Below are 10709 nucleotides of genomic sequence, written 5' to 3'. Positions count from 1 at the left end.
GCCATTGTAAATTTGCATCCTTTTTCCCTGTGTTGTTTCCATGTATATACCATTGTCACTTTTTCTTTGTACATGTCATTGTAAATGCCATCCTTGGCCCTGTGTGACTTAGTGCCCTGTCTGCCTAGAGCCTGCTTTACCTTGTCTGCTGCTGCTCCAAACAGTTAGCTTAGAACCAAAGGCTAAAAGCCCAGGTTCAAAGTCCAGTCACTAAAGGCCTAAGGCCCAGCCACAGTTCAGGTTAAGGCCTAAGGCCCAGTTCAGTTCACTTCATTGTCAAACAAGCCTATAATCCAAAGGTACCCTAAGCCCAAAGCCCAAAAGGCTTCATAGTTAACCAACAACAATTTAGGAGCCCAAAATAGCTAGAAAACTCCAAAACACTCCCAGTCTCTGTGGATCGACCCGTACTTGCACGAGCTACAACTGACGACCGTGCACTTGCGGTATTACTGTAGGCCCGTTTTTATTGCGCTTAATTTTCACACATCTCCGGGCCCACCAAGTTTTTGGCGCCGCTGCCGGGGACTCGGGTTTGTTTCTCTAGTAGTTTTATTAGCTATTTTTGCATTTCACTGCATAGCATTTGCATCTGCATCTGCTTCACTTCATTTGCTGTTGGACCTGCTGTTCTGAACCAGTTTTTCCTCTGCTGGGACGCCACCAAGGAAAAGAACCAAAGCTCAACTGGGTTTTTGCAACAATATCAGAGCAGCTGGGCTGTGTTAAAAAGGTAAACCCATTCAGAGAACCCGAATTGTGGGCTTCCAATTTTTAATTGTGGGCTTGTAATATTAAAGCCAATTTTTGGGCTTTTTATTTTCTGTTGGGTTTGTAATTAATTTTTGTGGGCTTGTTTGTTTAATTTGTGGGCTTGTATTTAATTTTTGTGAGCTTGTTTAATTTGGACTGGTATTTTGTATTCTGGGTTTTTAAACCCAGCTGAGCTTGTAACCGATCACGCTAGGTTAACTCGTTAGTGGGCCGAGTACCCAAATTCTAGGCCGAGATTTTGGACTCAGTTTCACCAAACGTTTTCAAACCAGCTGAGCCAAAGCAAACACAAAACCAATAGTGGGCTTGCTCCCATTCAAAAACCAAATTTTATTTTCTTTTAAATTAAATAAATAAATAAATAAATATTTTCTCTCCCATTCAAAAACCAAAATTTTTACTTGCTCCCAAATTTTAAAACCAAATTTTATTTTGCTCCCACATTAACAACCAAATTTTTTTTTTCTTTTATCCCACCAAAACCAAATTTTTCCCAAAAATCCAAACCCTTTAAAAACCAAATTCTGATCTTTGTACATTCTTTACTTAGCTTTTGAGCCAATCATGAATAGATATTTTTCTACAGTTGGGGAGTACAACAAATCCCTTAGAGAACTTGCATATGGACAAACTTCACGTTATGAACCTTCCACGGACCATGATGTCAATAGTCATAGGAATTATTATGGACATTTTCAAAGTCTCGAGCCGCAATACATGAACCCTAATGACTATTCATACATGCACCATTCATCGCAACGTGAAAATGAACATTCTGCTAGAGCCTCACTCACACAATCATCACTTATGGATCAATTAGAAGCTCGAGTCGCAGCTTTAGAAAAGCAAGCACATGAGGAATCTGTCACATCTAACTTTCCTAGGCAACCTGAAATCTATCCTTGTCCCGCATGTGATGGCTTAGACCACACTATTGCGAATTGCTATATTTTCCATGAATTTAGGCGGACTGGAGAAATTCCAAGGTTTGTAGAACCTACAGATTATTATGATGGTGGTTATTGGGACCATAATCAACCTTTTCAAGGTTGCGATCAACCATTTATAGACCCTAACGACCATGCACCCATGTATCAATCACCACAAGGGGAGGACGAACAATTTCACATGAGCCCTTGTATGCAATCTATAATGGAAAACATCAATCTCCTCAAACAAAACACTGCTAGTTTAGAAATGCATACATTGAATGATCATAGCAGCATTGTTATCCCTAATGAAATTAATTATCAAAATAGTGTTTTTAACCCTACTCATGATAGTCATATTGAACATGAACCTAATCTAGAGGTAAATGAGTGGAATATAAACACTATAGTTTTTAGGGAAGGACACTCTTGTTTTGTTGAGGATGATAATAATTATGATGTTATATTAGAAGAACATGTCTATACTGATGATGTTATGGAACCTTTGGGTTCAAATACATTAGGCTTCTCTGCCCAGACCTTAATGAATGATATCTCTTCTAGTATTCCATATGATGTTTCCATTGAATTGCCGATGCATGAGGACAAATCTGTTGATGATGTTGATGATTCTGATTGTGAACTTGCTAATTTGATTGATGATTGTGAGCATGATGTGACATGTGTAGATGATTTAGGAGATTTTGATTTGATTGATAATGACGTGCCTATTCTCCTACATGAGTCACAATCTGATGGCCTTCCACCCAACCTAGATTTGGTTTGTACCAATATTGTAAAACCAATTTTTCTGAGAATGCCTAATATAGGTTTGGAACTGTGTGCTTCCCAAGTCCTCTTGGACCATTTTGCATCTAAATATAATATCTTTGAGGAACCACAGTTGGAAATGGCATGTTTGCCCGTCCATAGCAAAGTACACTTTGAGTTAGATCTTGTGCATGAGGAACCCCCAAAACTGCGCGATTTTGTTTTCAAAATTATATCTTCTGTAAAATCCAGGTTTGGGGGTAGCTCATTTGGTTTCACAGCTTCACGTGCTTTTCTTTCATGTGTGAAGTTGTTGAAACCGCTACACTTTGTCTTTTGGGTTGATCCTCAACTCTTTAGATTGTTAGTGTATGGTGAATTTTTTGTATATAATCCAGTAGATAAAATTTCTTAAAACCCTTTTGTTCCTTTTGTATATATTTTGCTAATCCAATATGATCTCGGCTGACATATGTTGGATTTTTGCCTTGAATAATGGAGTTCAAAACTTGCTTTCGCCAATATCCGGTAATCTCTTTCCTTTTTCTACACTTAGCATTGTTCTCATGGTATGTGTTATAATCATGTTTATCTTTTGAAACATTGAGGACAATGTTTAGTTTAGGTTTGGGGGTGAAAAGTAGATACTTTGATAACATGCTATAATTGAAAAATTTGAACTCTTCCTTTTTGAAAAAAAAAAAAAAAAAAAAATTAGAAAAATGATAAAAACATAAAAATGGAGCTCATTTACCTTGAAATGTTGACTCTTGTGCAAATATGTAATTATTAGGAGTCTTAGTCTAGATATTTAGGCACCCTGATTCTAGCACAATTCACATAGTGATAAGAGACTTGCACGCGCACGATCTACCAATACATGTATAGCCTCGATCTTCAAGGTGTTTTGATAGGAAGTTAGATTGCCAATCACTTTAGAATACTGAATGAGACTTGACTAGCTTGTTCTTTGGTTGGATGGGATAGAAGTTGGAGGATACGTTAAGAAAAGCAACCATAGAATTTGACCGGCTGCATTCGATAAGGGCCACCTCTTGCTAAGAGTCATGTAATTATGTTTTTCTTTTTGTTCATATATCAAAAGTGTCACTATGTTGTAAAGTTCAAAGTTATTTCTTACAAAAAAAAAAAAAAAAATCAATCAAGTATTTATTTATTCCATGTTTTGTCATGTTAATGACAATATTCTCTCTTGTTCCAAAAATAAAAGAGAGTAATCAATGTAAATAAGAGTCATGTAAAGAGTTATCTTTTTGTTGTAAATAGTCTTGTAATAAGCAAGGAGGGTGCAACCATCGATGTATAACGCGGGTAAACTGAAATATCACCAACTCATTGGGTGAACATTCACAATTCTCGTAAAGCCGGACAGCTAGCTTGGCTTAGAATTCGGTTCTTAGCCTAAAAACTATCTCTTGGTTATTAGTAGTCATAACTTCAGGTCATTCTAGACACATGTGTAGATACACTTTACACTCTTATCACATGTCTTTTTTGTTATCAGTGCTAGGATTGTGCCTTAGATAGCTAGATTGACATCTCCATTTTGCTGTGAGCTTAAACTGTCTTGCACATGTCACATTTGATGGAATCTGAGCTTATATTTTGTCCTAGAACTTTGTAGGTACGTTCTAAGCAAACCTTCACGAGACTTCACTCGTCCACTAGGGACACTTAGTGGTTCAAAAGGCTTAGTGCATACGCTAAATGCATTCGAGAGACCAGCGACAGTGGTATAGGTAGGATTTCCTTAGTTTTGTTTAACTTAAGGACAAGTAAAATTCAGGTTTGGGGGTATTTGATGAGTGCTAAAAAGTGCATATTTCTATATATTTTTCTTGGCATTTAACTCATCCTTTGTGCATTAATTCTACATTTTATCCCATATTCTGTATTTTCATTGTTTTTAAGAATAAATATTTTTATTAATTAATTTTGCATTTTTAGGTAATAAATAAAGTTAGATGAATTGCGGAGCGGAAAAGAGAAGAAAAGTAGTGAAAAGCCGGGAGGAATTACGCAAGGAAGCCGCGAAGAATGTTGTGCACAAGACCAAAAGGTTAGAACTGGGCTTGAAGAGGAAGAATTGTTCTTAAAGAAGATATGGGCTTGGCATATCCAAGGCCCAAAACCCTCACCCAGATCCATTTCCTATATCCATACCCGTTTCCCTTTCTAGCCGTCAGATTGGACACATCTAAATCTAATGGTCGCAACATCGCCAGTACATCAAAGTCTGAAGCTCCTGTCTAACACTACAGCACCTAACTCCATCTTGCTCCATTAATTTCGTTGTATTATACAATCCAACGGTCGCTACAAGCTCTTCACGTATAGCCGTTAGATCGATCTATCAATTCCACATCCAACGGATGAGCTTCGCAAATCATCAAACTTGTTGTACCCGATCAACACCCAAACACCAAATTCCCTATACCCGAACCAAACACACCTTACCCAAATTTCCCATCGACTTCTTCTTCTCTTTCCCCTCACCTCCGTCTGCAACTCCATCACCACCACGCCCTGCCACTGCCACAACCACCTTCTCCACCTTCCATAGCCACCATCACCAGTCTACAACAACCCATCTCCTTTCCCATCATTTCCCTACCACTCTACCCACCTAATTCATCGATTGCCCCTCTTTTCTCTCTGAAACCCTAGATGAGAAAATCAATGAATTAGGTCGAGTTAGAAACGCAATTGGAAGGCATGGAGAGGAGCAGGAGAGTCAGAAGAAGAATGGGTCGACGTACAGAAGCCATTATCAAAGATTAGGTAAACTGAATTTCAATTTTCAGAAACCCTAATTTACTGTTTTGGGGGTTTTGCTTGTAAAGTGTAATTGAGTATAAATAGATGCTTTGGGATGTTGTAATGGGTATGCCTGGATTAGCCAGTGTGTCCAGAACTGTGAGTTCTGTAAAAAATTCCATCTTATGCTCTGTTTTTATCCTTTGTTCTTCACTGTCTTGCTATCCATGTTTTTCCATGTTCTGTGTATTGTTCAGTTTCTCCATTTGATGTAATGTGCTGTTGCTATCCATGTTATGTTTCATGTATCCTGTTATGTTATGTTTCTGTAATATTTGTATCATGTTCTGTACTGTTTCTGTTATGTATGTTCTGAATCCCAAATGCTAGGACTAGATGAAATTATGAACCAGCTGAGATAGTCTTCATCATGTGCAGCTCATGTTCAGTGTTGCTAAGCCCTTAGACTAGTTGTGCATTAATCAGACAATTAGCACTTTGGTAATTATCTTAGCTGTGAGTAGAATATCCCTTAGGTTAATGGTGGATTCAACATCCTAGTGTTCTTTCATCACTCTTGTTTACTGTCTCCCTTCATTGCTGTTTTCTCAATAGTTCACTGTTAGTTTACTGTTATGTTTAGTGTTTAATGTTTAGTTCCTCAAATGTTAAGTTTGTTCACTGTTAGTGGTGGAAGTTTAGGTTAGAATTCATGTAAATTGAGCTGATTGAGAAATGAAGGAATTTAGTGTCCACTGTTGCTTGTGATTGATTGTGCTGTTAAAAGACAGTCAATGCTAGGAGTAAAACAGTTGGACAAGCTTCTTCTCCTTCCATTCCATTTATGTATGCCCTGGAACATAGGCAGGCTAGAACCTCCACCTAGCTCCATTAGGGACAAGGATTTAACCAAAAAACAGCCACTGCCTAGCATCTTTCCTGTTCTTCTTTGTTATCTATCTGTTTTTGTGGCTTCTTATCACTGTTTTTATAGCTGTTTTTATAACTGTTTTGTGCCCTGTTCTTCCTTTGCCTTTGGCCCTTGGCCATTGCCTTTGATTTATCACTGCTATGCCATTGTAAATTTGCATCCTTTTTCCCTGTGTTGCTTCCATGTATATACCATTGTCACTTTTTCTTTGTACATGTCATTGTAAATGCCATCCTTGGCCCTGTGTGACTTAGTTCCCTGTCTGCCTAGAGCCTGCTTTACCTTGTCTGCTGCTGCTCCAAACAGTTAGCTTAGAACCAAAGGCTAAAAGCCCAGGTTCAAAGTCCAGTCACTAAAGGCCTAAGGCCCAGCCACAGTTCAGGTTAAGGCCTAAGGCCCAGTTCAGTTCACTTCATTGTCAAACAAGCCTATAATCCAAAGGTACCCTAAGCCCAAAGCCCAAAAGGCTTCATAGTTAACCAACAACAATTTAGGAGCCCAAAATAGCTAGAAAACTCCAAAACACTCCCAGTCTCTGTGGATCGACCCGTACTTGCACGAGCTACAACTGACGACCGTGCACTTGCGGTATTACTGTAGGCCCGTTTTTATTGCGCTTAATTTTCACACATCTCCGGGCCCACCAGCATGCCTTGGCTCGGAGGTGTGGTTGGCATGGTTTGACATTGGCACAGTGGTGCGGCTGGCATGGTTGGCATGCCTTGGCGCGGTAACATGAGAATTAGGGTTTGGCATAGATGATGTCAGTCAGTGTTAAGGGTTCTGTCGTGGAACATGACCCATGTAAAAAAAAGGTACCCCGGTAATTCTTACGTAGGCATGCTGATTGATTCAATAAATGTGCTAATGGTCATAGTGACGTCATGTCAGATGTACAATTTTACGATTTTGACCCTAAGTTCAAAACCACCATCAACACCAAGCAAAGGAGTTTATTAGATTAAACGGAAGAGCCTTTGCATATGACTTAAGATATATTTATCTTTTAAATAATTTAAGGAGTTGTTACCAAATAGATTTGTTGTTCCTTTACTGTTTGGAATACGATTTAAAGGAATTGCATCAGTGCGTGACTCTTGAAGTCGGAAGTGCAGGAATACTGATGGACCTAAGTAACTAGGGGTAGTCTGCTTGGTCTCAACTATACGAAGTTGGTATTAGATTTCCTATAGCGGCATAATTATGAGATTATTCAATTCTGGCTTAGGTCCCCGAGTTTTTCTGCATTTGCAGTTTCCTCGTTAACAAAATCTTGCAGTGCCATTTACTTTACTTTTCCGCATTATAATTTTTTTATTATAATTAAAGTAAATTGCAATTTACATTAACTCCGCATTAATTGATAGTGATCCTATAGAGTTTTTTATTACCAAACCTATTATCAAGTAACACACTTTGTTGTCGTATTGTCTCGATCTCGTATCCATATACGATAGCACAAAGTGTGAATACTAAAGTTGTTGTATTGTCTCGACTTAGGGTTTTACAAAACCATTATATATTAACCATTTGAAGACTTCATTTGAGATTCGTGAAGCCAGACACAACTATTTTCTCTGTAGTTGCGTGATCTGATCTTACTTGTTCTATCGTATTGAGTATTATCTTCTCTAAGATTAACTCGAGATTTATCTCCGATAGGTAAGATATAAAAAGTAATCACAAAGCTCTTCGTCTCATTCTTTGTGATTCCACAATAACTTTTTCCACTACCATATAGTTAAGTTATTGGGAGGTGATTGATATTTCTAGGTTGTTCTTCGGGAATATATGACCGAATTATCAATTGGTTCATGTTCACCTTGATTTATCAAAAGACGGAACAAAAACTTCATAGGTACTTCTGTGGGAGACAGATTTATCTATCAGAATAGACTTATCTGTGGGAGACAAAAAAATTTATAAGTCTTTGACTTTGGGTCATAACAACTCTTAGTTATGGTGAAATCAGCTAAGGGAATCAAGTGCATAGAGTCCTTAATAGGTGTGAGACTTGGTTAGGGATCAACTATATTCCAGTCTGAATTTAACTTGTAGTAGGATAGAGTCTGTAACGGCTTAATACAGCCCGGTGTTCAAATCTGGGCTAGGTCCCAGAGATTTTCTACATTTTCGGTTTCCTCATTAACAAAATTTATGGTGTCTGTGTTATTTCTTTTCCGCATTATATTTGTTTATAAAATTAAAATATCATAGGTTGTGGGTAGGTTAATCAATTGGTAAATCCAACCTTTGGTTGTTGATATAAATTGATTGACACTTGGGCATTGGTCTTTGGTACCGTCCAAGTTCTTTCTCATATCAATCGGGCTCACAGATTTTTATCTGTTTGATTGCAGATTGTATTGAGTAATTGAGATGTAACTCTTTGGTATATTTCTTGATTGAGCTCGCTTTATAAGCTGGTGCTCTCGGAATTATATTGGAGTTAGTCCATAGAGATTGTCGAACGAATTATTGGGTGTGGTTGTTATACCCCCGTCTTTTCAAATAGATACGAACCGTAAAAATTTGACTTGCACAATTATTTTCTTAATCGGAAGCAATTGAACAAATATAAACATTACAGCACCGCAATTGCGCCGAATTTCGTTAAGACAAAAACACTTGATACCCAACAATAAAGAAGATACCACACAATAAGCCAAATAAATTGACACAGTTTTTCTTAACCAGAAACAATTGAATCACATAAACAGTCCATACACAATATAAAGGAACATATCAATTGTACCAAAAACGATTAAGCAAAAGCAAAATATATGCAATATAAACAGGCTTTTCTTAAACAAGAAAATGATTAACTAAAAAATTCGTTACCTCAATTTCGGCAGCAACTAGTATCACACAGGAGGTGTGGGAATTAGGTTTCCCAGTTGCTAAAGTTCTCCCTTATATAGTCTTCAAATCAGGGTTTGCAATCAATGCTACATTGGTAACAAACCATTCAATATTCACTGTTAGGTGAAAACATGTTAGATTCAAGCTAATATCTTTCAACCGTTAGATTGAACTTAGCTTGTTATACACAAATTAAATGTGCCTTCATTTAGATATGGGTAACCGTACCTAAACGTGTATACTTGGTTGGATCAACAATAGTTAACCAAAGTTAGCCATATGAACACTTTCATATCAACCTTGTTCATATTTATCACAACTAATTCAAATGACTCAAATGAAACTAGTTATAGATATGTTCCATTGTTTATATTCTCATAGAAGTATACAAGACACAATTGAAGCAAAATCGATTTTGATTCACTCGAATCAATTCATGAACATTATAACCACGGTTTGCAAAAGATTTCATTCCTTATTATATAAACGTATTTGTTCACGACTAAACCGATTTTAGAATTTAACCCACTCAAGTATGCAAACAGGTATACATACTTAGAGTTCCGGACTTGGTCTGTTCGCCAGTATGCAATCGGGTACGCATACTATCATTCACGACCGAACTCAGTTGAATTAGTATGCAAACGGGTATGCATACTAAATTCCCGGACTTGAACTGTTAAGCCAGTACGCATACGGTTATGCATACTAAATTCCCGGACTTTAACTGTTAAACCAGTATGCATACGGGTATGCATACTATGGCTCCCGGACTTGGAGTAACATGCAACAGTTAGCATACAAGTACGCATACTGTGCTATATCCAATCAACGGTTAATTTTTCTAAACTCCATTTTAATCATTGAAACATTATTAGAAGACGGGAATAGCCGTCTCACACAAACTATTAGCTTCAAAGAAATTTACAAGTGATCCATAGATCAATACGAGACATTCTGAGTCTACATCAAATAACTGTATCACATAAATCATGTAAGATATTACCAGGCGATTTTCACATGATCATCTTTTGACTTTCATCAAGAATAAAAGATGAACTTGGTTAAAGCGAAAGCTTATAAACAAATATTTCGAGAAATATGTAAGCGAGTTAAACTCAGCTCGAAATATCAAATGTATATAAAATGAAGTCTACATGGCTATACGACTTTTGTCTCAATAGGAGATAGAATAAAAATAGACTTCTGAGTAATAGATGAGTTCAAGTTTCCACATACCTTTTGTTGATGAAGTTCCAAAAGATACCCTTAGTAGTTCTTCGTCTTTAATCGATGAACGCCGTGAAGTCTAAAGCTCAACTACACATTCTATCCTAATCCGAGACATAGCTATAAATAGACTTGAAATCAAGACTTATAGTTATGGAAACTAAACTTGACAAACAAGCTTGAGATAACAACGCTTGCGAGTTCGACCGAGCAGTGCTCTAACAGTCTCCCCCTTTGTCAACTTTAGTGACAAAACTATCAATACATATAGATTACAAAATAAATCAACTATTGTAGATCCTCATCCAAATGCTTGATTTCCTTGATTCTTCAACATTACTCGAAATCTTCGTCACTTCCAAGTACTCCGGTGATTCTAAACGTGTTCAACTCAGCATCATAGTTGTTGAATATCCGTAGCCATAACAATAAGA

Source organism: Papaver somniferum, chromosome 6, assembly GCF_003573695.1.
Source record: "Papaver somniferum cultivar HN1 chromosome 6, ASM357369v1, whole genome shotgun sequence".
Lineage (NCBI taxonomy): Eukaryota > Viridiplantae > Streptophyta > Magnoliopsida > Ranunculales > Papaveraceae > Papaver > Papaver somniferum.
This window is presented reverse-complemented; position numbering follows the sequence as displayed.